Here is an 8992-nt window from a genome sequence, read left to right as displayed (position 1 = left end):
CTCTTGCCCACTCTTGCCATTCTTGCCCATTACTCCTCAAAATGAGGCTAATAATAGCCCCAAGCCTTCACTTTGGTTTTACACATCATCTATTGGATTCCACCTGTAAATGCTTCAGAGACGCCAGGGCAGGAGCCAGGAATATGGGCTGTTATTAAGTGGCATTAAAAGCTCAGAAAATCACTGGACAGAGAACAGGTCAGTATCATTCTCAATGCAATCTTGACCTATTGATCAACACCATAAATATTGGAAGATTAGTTGATGTTAAAGTTAGGGCAAAAACCTCATATCTTCTTAATAAAAGAAGTGAAAACTTGTGACAAAGCATACTCACAATTTCAACATCCCTAATTGCTTTTCTTTTAATCTGGCTTACTCTAGGAGTAAGATGCTATCTTAATGATCACTGCTGTTTTACACATTTTAATTAATGTTTTAAGTTTTGTATTTCTAGCCTGAGGCAATTTTATAAAGGAAACTATTTTCAACAAATAAAACACGTTACCCCAGCAGCTCTTCATCTTAGGTGGCTGCACGGGTGGAATTGAGAACGGTTCCCTTACCCTCATGCATGCCGAGAATACTTGTTATGAAGTGTAGCCAGGGCCAACATGCTAATGGATGTAGCTGAGGAAGGGCTCTGGCTGAGACCATCCTTTCATGTCGCTATGGCCCTGGTCACCAAAAGCCTGCCCTGGACTTCCCATGACACAAAGCCATAGAATAGAAAGGGGAAGGTAAGAGGCAGGCTTTATTCTAGGGCCGAGGCCAAGACAAGTTTCAGTGAGGTGCTTTTTGGATATGCCTGGCACAGAGTGGACACTCATTAAATGTTCAACTGAGGTTAAATCAGTTTGATACAGGCCGAAGGGGAGGAAAAAAGGAGACAGAGCACTGGGGTTAAAATTGCTGTGTACTAACGTAGTATTAAATGTGCTGTTACTAATGAGCAGTCGATTGTGTATCTGATAGCAAATATCTTAGATCATAGTATCTATCTATGAGTTGTATGGCTTAACTGCCTTTCATTTTCTAAAAAAAGATAATTATTTATTTATTTATTTATTTATTTATTTATTTATTTATTTAGAGAGAGCAAGAGCACACAGCGGGGAGGGTCACAGGGAGAGAGAAAGAGAGAATCTCAAGCAGACTCCCAGCAAATTGCAGAGTCCCACGGGGGGCTGGATCCCACAACCCGGAGATCATGACTCGATTGGAAATCAAGGGTCCAATGCACAACTGACTGAGCCATCCAGGCACCCCTGGAAGTTTTTTCCTAATTATATTTATTTTGTAATCAGGGAATTTGTCCTACCCTAGAAACTGAGATCCACATGCTAATGAGGGAACAGTGAAAAATTGAGAATTTCAAGTGAAGTGAAAATCCCTTTAGGCTGGGAACCAACTTACCAGAGTCTGACATCCTTGTAGCTTATAATAAAGGTATCACTTCCAGTTAAGATGTGTGGTGCTCATCCTGGACCTCAGACTTGATCTTTAAAGAACATCAAATATGACAAATTAACTTTGAGAGAAATATATTTAATGACTAGTTTGCTGACATCCACAGGTAAGGCAAAGAAAATTGCCGGTTCTTAAAAACAAAACAAAACAAAACAAAAAAACCACCACTATTTTGCATCTGCTCTCCCTCCTCAACAGCTGCCTGGAGGGCCTGGTTCTGCACGTAGGGGAAGGAGTCCTTCAGGATGAGCCCTGCACCCACGCCTGGGGACCCTGGGCCATCTATCTGGAGCCAACACAATGGGCCAGAGGAGTCTGCTCCTAACTTGTTAAAATGCTCTGTTTGTATCTAGTGAGATAAATATTTACTTCCCTTAACCTTTACTTGTATATGATGATTTTACTCGAAGGGTGGAAAAAAAAAATCTGCTTTGCAGAAATAGAAGTTTTCTGTTAAATGCCCAGAGTTCAACGTTAAAAACAAACAACCACCCAAAAACCCCACAAACTCTATATAATGAACATCTCTCATCTGTTATTACAGAAGTAGTTCTGCTTCAATTTCTCCCTTTCCTGCTTCAGGAGTGTTTGCGAAAGGCCAGTAACTAGCCTGAATGTCTATAAAATGGTATCAAACACAAACCAGCATTTAAAAGACATGAGCTCGTGTGAAACACTGAACAGAGCATTAATTACTTGTTAAGAGTAATTAATGAAAATGACTGAATTTAAACATGTTCAAAGACTTGGAAAAGACTCATTCCGAGTTTCCTCCCAAACACAAATCCAAAATATGAACTTGTATTTGATGTTTGATGTCTGCAGCCTAGACTCTAGTTTAAACTTGTTACATAAGAAAGGCAGGGCTATAGAGTTATTAAGTGCACATTCAAAAAATATTTTAGAAAATGTAATGAGTTAAAGTCTCCTACATTTTTGTAGTTGCGAATAGTTTACTATTGAATGATTGCCTTTCTTGATCATAGCATTTCATAACCAGTTTATATGTGATTAAATTGATCTATCAGACAGTTTTCAGAATACATTTTCTGGTTTGGTAACAGAAACAATTCTTTTTTCTGTCCCTCTAAAACCTTGTTATTCAAAATGTAATCAGTACACCAGTACATCATCTGCATTGAGGCTGTTAGAAATGCAGAATCTCAGGCTCGAGCCCAGAGCTTCTGAATCAGAAACGGTATTTGAACAAGCACTCTAGATGATTTATGTGCACACTGCATTTTGGGAAGCACTGATCTAAAACACAGCTACACATATTTCTTACAAAGGCAAGATGGCATTTTTAATTCTCAGAACTAATTATTAAAGTTAAACCAAAAATATTTTTTAAAATGCCAAATTTTAAACTTTTAATTTTTAATCAATTCAATATAATGAGTATAACAGACTTTTAATGCAACTCTAATTTTTTTTTCCTAGAAATCCCTCCATACAGTTGGAAGTTCATCATAATAGTCCCAAACAACATATAACAAGCAAATCACAAGTTACAGAATAAAAGAAAAATTCTTGATGACAATTATTTACAGCAACAGCAAGTTTTCTCTGATATAATATTTTTTAAATGGGCCAGGTTTATTATTTTGCCCTCATTTAGCAAACACTTTGTGCCTTGTACGCGGTATTTTCAGAATTCATGATAACAGAATTATGCTGTAAGTCCTTCGGCAAAATTGCAAAAAGTTTTGTTCAGAACAAGAGTAACCTCTACTGGATTGCGATTGTCTTTATGGAAGTCCAAAACAAAATTCAGGGTTTGCTCATTTTTACAGAGAAAGAACAACTGCTCTGTTTATTCTGACATAATCTCCCTTCATTTTCTAAAATAAACTAAAACTCCTAATGAATAATATGCTTGTATCCTGAAGAAAACATTATTTAAATAATAATTGAGAACTGTAATATAGCATTTTACTGTCAAATCATGAAATCAGATTTATTTGATTCACTTATATGTGCCAATTACACATTTCAACCTAAATTTAAATATATAATGCATCATCTTCAAGCCTTTAAAAATAAGCTTCAGGGGGAAAAAAAAAAAACTTAAAGGACAATAGTGGTCTGAAGATTTATTCATTTATTTCTTTTTCCCAATTTTTTGAATTTACCAAATATTTAACAATAAAGAATTTATTATTTCATAATAAAAAAACCCTTTTATTTTAAAAAGAACAGAAAATTGCTTCATCTCTAGGTAAAACTACAAAATAATTGCATATTAAAATACAATGTGCATTTCTGATTAGGGTTCTTCTCATCTGCAAACTGTCCATAACATCAAATCTTTTAAATATAGAGATGCTTAAATGAGAGTCAGTTAATCAGAGGCAAACTGCCTTATGTAATTAAACTTGTTAAGTAGTTATGTAAAGTTTAACCAGCAGTGGTAATAAAATGCATAACAGTCTGTCCCCTCTTTCTGACTTTGTAAATTATATATTCTTGATGACAGGATGGAGAAAATTCAAAAAAAGAGAGTGTAACCACAAGAAAGTATATATTTATATACTTTCAAATATAAACAAGAAAGTTATATATATAAATATGTATATATATATGCATATATATATTCTTCAAAGAAGAAAGCATAGTTTTGATTATAGTTCCCCTACTCAAAAACCTTCAACTGTCACCATTTCTTATTGAATAAATTCTAAACTCTTAAGTTCAGCTACAAAGTCTTCCATGATTTTGTCCCAAACAATCTTACCAGGTACCTCCCATTGTTTGCCATCTTCTCTTCTCTTTGCTCCAATCAAACCAAACCATTTGCCAGTTCCCTATATAATCTGAGTTTTTCATTCCACATTTATGTTCACACTGTTTCTGTTGATTGGCATATTCTCTCTCCAATGCTACTTCACCCCCTCACCATAACCCCAACCTGCCAGGAAAAATCCTATTCTGTCAGTTAGGAGGCTTATAGCTTCCTGTAACAGAATAGCCAACTAACTGTGCCTTAGACAATACAGACATTTATTATCTTACATAGCAACAAGTTCTGAGATCGAAAGAGCCATGTGCTTTTATATCATTCTACTTCACTATCTTCATGTTTGCCATTGTCTTCAGGCTTGTTTCCTTATAGTCACAAAATAGCTGCCACTGCTCCAGGCATCCCATCCTCACATATCTATGCCAAAAGGAATAGGGAGGGGAATTCCTCCCATCTATCTTTTTTCAAGGGAAAGGAAAACCCTTTCCAGCATGCCCATCTCTAGTTTCAAAGAAGGTGGGAAATGTTAGCATCTAGCATTTTCAGGCTCCAACATGGGAGGTGGACTGTACTGTCCAGGGGGAGGAACAAGGAATGGGATGGCTGTTATGTAAACAACCAGCGGTTGCCTCTTGTCCTCCAAAGCCCAGATCCAATGACATTGACTCCATTAAGCCTTCTCCAAGTCATCCAGTAAAAGTAATCTCTCCTTTGGTTTTGCACAACACTGTGTATCTTTTATATTCACATTTTTCTTTGTATCATAATGATCTGTGCTTGCCTAATTTTAACTATGAGAACACATAGACTCTATCTTCTTAATCTTTTATTCTTCATATCCTCTAGCAGAGTCCTTGACCCTTAGAAAGTCTTGAATAAATATTTCCTGAACTGAAAACCTCACTAATTTGAACCACAGATGATTCACTTTAGATATTGGGGGAGGAAGAAAGAACCCAAAAAGAAACTTAGGACTTTCACCATATTGGCAATTAATATAAACTCTGCTTTTTCTTTTTTTAAAGATGTTATTTATTTATTTGACAGAGAGAGATAGTGAGGGCAGGAACACAAGCAGGGGGGAGTGGGAGAGGGAGAAGCAGGCCCCCCGCGGAACAGGGAGCCTGATGCGGGGCTCGATCCCAGGACCCCGGGATCACGACCTGAGCCAAAGGCAGATGCTTAACGACTGAGCCACCCAGGCGCCCCTAAACTCTGCTTTTTGATAAACAAACCATATGGGTAACAGTCAGAAACAAAGTTAAAAATATAGAGGGATTGATGTTATCCTCTCTATTGACAAAAGAGAAGAAAGAAAGAAAGAAAGAAAGAAAGAAAGAAAGAAAGAAAGAAAGAAAGAAAGAAAGAAAGAAAGAAAGAAAGAAAGAAGAAGAGAGAGAGAGAGAGAGAAAGAAGAGAGAGAGAGAGAGAGAAAGAAGAAGAAAGAAAGAAAGAAAGAAAGAAGAAAAAGAAAGAAAGAAAAGAAAGGAAGAAAGAAAGAAAGAAAAGAAAGGAAGAAAGAGAAAAAAAGAAAAGGTTCCCAGAAAATGTGCTATCTTCTAAAGAAGACTGGTACACTTGCTACTGGGTGAAGTTAGGCTCCCAAGGGCTCATCCTAATGGTCCCAGATTCAAGCCAACTCAGACCAAAAGGTTTAGGGCTGCCTACTAGGGATGGAGGACTAACGAGCTAGAAGCATTCTGAGTTGCTAAGGATTTCATAGAGAAAGGCTGACATAGCACTTGTGAACTTTAAATATTTAAACTTTTAAGAGGAACAAATTTACCTCTACTGAGTTTTCTGCCACTCACAGCTGAACCTAATCCCAATTAATGCATTCGTTCTCTCCTGGAGATTATCTTAACTTGCCAGAGTCTTTGGAGGTAGTTAGGGAGTCCAGAAGCCATTGCCATTAGGAAAGTCCTCTTGAGTCCAGCCTCAATCCAGCTTGGAACTCAACTCAGCTTGAAGATTGGCCAAAACTAGTTCCATCTAGTCAAGTACCATACACTGTCTGCACTCACTTCTCTTGATGAAATACTGGCAGAGTGTCTAGTTACTCAAGCAAAACGAAGGATAGTAACAAATTGTCAAAGATCCTAAACATCAACATTGCTGACTGTGTTTAGTAAAATGCCATTTTTCTCTACCTCTGAACTGAAAGAATTAAGTTGGGCCTTCCCAATGCCAGAGCAACTGACCTCCATCCAAGGGGTAGATGAGATACGTGGAAAAATCTGACTTAATGGTTCTTTGCTCTTATTTATATTGCTACATCTTTTACCAAAGATCATCAGACTAACATTATGGCAGCCTACACAAGCAAAACAGTCAAATGTAGGGAAAGAAAAGTCAAGTCAATCTAAACATGCATTTTGTATTTTATCCTAAGAGTCAAGTTCATTGAAAAAGTTGTTTCTTTGGACTGAACAGTGATTTTGCTGATATGAGCAGTGATTTTGCTGATATGACAAGTGAAGTCAGCTAAAATAATAAGCCTGTTTTATACATAAAGATGCAAGTTATTTGAAAAATATCCTTATTGCAGTCCACATCAAGGACAGTTTACAAAGGTAGCAGAGGAGTCCCTAAAGCGAGGCCTTGCTAAAGACACTAGGATTAACACCCTGGCAGACACACAAGAAGGGCAGGAATCCTTGTTCTCAGCTTCTCCACCCAGAGGGCAATTGTCCAGCCAAGATTAAGTTGAAAAGACATGACAAATTATTCTAAACTCTAACAGAGAGAATTTCACAACCATCTGATTCAAATGGAAATGCAGACCTCAGATCAGATAACTAAGGTCAAAACATTAAAAAAAAAAAGGCTTGAAATGTCTGATTTATCTACATTGGTTTTATTATACCGATGTTCAGAATTGTCCAAAACTAAAGTTCACTTTGTGGAAAGCATTTCCCAAAAGTAGACGCAGCCAATAGTTTAAAACCGGTCATTTAAAGTCACGAAGGAAATTTGTGAACCCACTTAGATATTGAAAGTAAAATAGTGACACTACTCTTTTTCCAAAAGTGATTCTTTTATAAACTACTGTGATTTATTTTTTTTTAATTTTAGATTTGCAAATCTAAAATACATTGAAATGTAGTGATTTTGTGTTTAGAGTTGAACATCAAAATATAAAAAACTAGGGGCACCTGGGTGGCTCAGTCGGTTAAGTGTCTGCCTTCAGCTCGGGTCATGATCTCAGGCTCCTGGGATCGAGCTCCACATGGGGCTCCCTCCTCAGCAGGGAGCCTGCTTCTCTCTCTTCCTCTGCCTGCCACTCCCCCTGCTTGTGTTCTCTCTCTCTTGCTTTTTCTCTGTCTACTAAATAAATAAAATCTTAAAAAATAATAATAATAAACTAAAGACTTGGAAATTGAAATTAACTTAGTTGGGTCACTTACCCAAGAATCCCATATACTATCCTTGTTAAGGAGAGAAATGTATTATATTCTTAATTTCTCTAAGAATATAAAGCATTGTGGTTATTGTGGTACTTGTGAGAAACAATATAGAACAGTGGTTAAGATGTGGACTCCGGAGCCAGATTTAAACTTTAAGACCTGGGGTTCAAATCCTAGCTGTACCACTTACTAGTTGTGTGAACTTAAGCAGATTGGTTAACCTTCAACGTTGACTCACTTTCCTCATCTATACCACGTTGTCCCATTATGTCCCATTAAAAAGACAAAATGATTTAATATTAATATAGCACTTAGAATGGTGCCTGGGGCATATTAATTTGACATAATGAATTATGAAATATGTCTCTTATTAAATAAGAATCATTTCCTTAAGTAATACAAAATGTCTCTGCGGTACATAATATAAAGCTAATTTAAAACTACCCTACCTATATGTGACCAATTTACTCTAAAAACCATTAGAACATACAGGGTGCCTGGGTGGCTCAGTCAGTTAAGCGTCTGCCTTTGGCTCAGGTCCTGGGATCCAGCCCCACTTTGGGCTCCCTGCTCAGCAGGGATTCTGCTTCTCCCTCTCCCTCTGCCCCTCCCTCCACCACTTGTGCTCTCTTTCTCTCTCTCTCAAATAAATAAAATCTTAAAAAAAAAAAAAAGTACCACCCAAATACCACCCAAAGTTTAATTTGATTAGCCAGCATTAAATTACTAAGATTGCAGATTTGTTCAAGCAATCTCTCCAGTAAATTCATTCTCATTAGAACATCTATCAAAGGATGGAAGAGAAAAAAAAGGGTAGAGTATGGAATGCTCTGACTGTTACGTATAGCCACTCTCCATTCATTCCTTCAGAGGTCGGAACAACTGGCCCTGAGAGCTGACCTGCTAAGTAGTGGCAGCATCTTTAGACTTGACCAGGGAAGCTTTTAATTTTTTTTTAAATTTGAGTGAAAAACCAATATAAAGGACCCTCTTACCTAACTACTGAAATTGTCACTTGTCTGCTCTCTCTCCCTTCATCACTGTCAGAGATTATTCTTCCTGGAGCAAAAAGGTAGTAGAGTCTGACTCCATTTTTTTTAATATTTGACCTCTGACACTCTCAAGCCCCACTTCTCACTCTTCCTCTCTTGCCCCACATCTGGGTAAACCAATAAGAAGACCCCAGCATTCCTTCCCTTGGTGGGGGGGGTGCAGGGAGAGAGTCCAAACAAACTTTGGGAACCCCCACCCTGGCCCCACCCCCTAACCACAATAAAAATCAGAGATACCCTCTGCCTAAGCCATTCTAGACCAGTTTGGATGTCTGCTCTCTCCATGAAGTCCCATTATGTAAGTAATAAACCTTTTCATACTC

Source organism: Mirounga angustirostris, unplaced genomic scaffold, assembly GCF_029215605.1.
Source record: "Mirounga angustirostris isolate CCGP_5_RB_7025 unplaced genomic scaffold, mMirAng1.0.hap1 SCAF_8, whole genome shotgun sequence".
NCBI classification, from domain to species: Eukaryota; Metazoa; Chordata; class Mammalia; order Carnivora; family Phocidae; genus Mirounga; species Mirounga angustirostris.
Note: the sequence above shows the minus strand (reverse complement) of the source record.